We start from the raw sequence: 579 nt of genomic DNA on the forward strand, positions 1-579 counted from the left end.
TTGTTTAATTAAAGATAGATAAAAAAATTTAAAAATCGTACTATCAGTTGTCTGAGGTGCTGGTCTGAGTCTCGGTGGGGGAACAACATCAACAACCGAAGAACCAGCTGATAAAACATAGATGAAAAATTAAAAAGTTAATTTGTGGGATTTATAAGTTGTATTCTCCTTATTATAGACTGTATGATATAGACTATTCTGAGGCACAGTAACACTTAAGAAAACAGTTCTTACTGTGTGGTGGTTCAGGTGTATGAGCAGAAGAGGAGGTCTCAGAAGGTGGCAGGGTTCCTGAAAATTTACTTTACTGTATTTATTTGTTTAATTTTATTATCCTATGTGTAACAGTCTTGAGGATTTAATTTTGGGGAGAAAGTCAAACTGAATATTGAAATTAGGCCATAATACATACCTGGTGCTGAGACAGTCCCTTCGGTTTGCTGGGGAATAGCAAGCTATTTCGCCAGAAACTGCAGCTCAGGTGGAAGGGGCACAGATTTCTTCACTGTAGGCCTTGGGGGGACTACTAGCACAGACAAACAACCAGATAACACAAAGCATTCATCAGTAAATGACTGA

The 579-nt window shown here is 38.0% G+C and overlaps 1 long non-coding RNA gene across 1 annotated transcript; it reads right to left on the reverse strand.

Moving 5' to 3' along the window:
- Positions 1–41: 41 nt before the first annotated feature.
- Positions 42–491, reverse strand: LOC109139982 (uncharacterized). Its single transcript, XR_003462036.1, has 3 exons — positions 413–491; positions 235–291; positions 42–107 (listed from the first exon to the last, which is right to left on the reverse strand). It is a non-coding gene; the product is annotated as an uncharacterized LOC109139982 (long non-coding RNA).
- Positions 492–579: the final 88 nt, after the last annotated feature.

This window comes from Larimichthys crocea, unplaced genomic scaffold, assembly GCF_000972845.2.
Source record: "Larimichthys crocea isolate SSNF unplaced genomic scaffold, L_crocea_2.0 scaffold52564, whole genome shotgun sequence".
Lineage (NCBI taxonomy): Eukaryota > Metazoa > Chordata > Actinopteri > Sciaenidae > Larimichthys > Larimichthys crocea.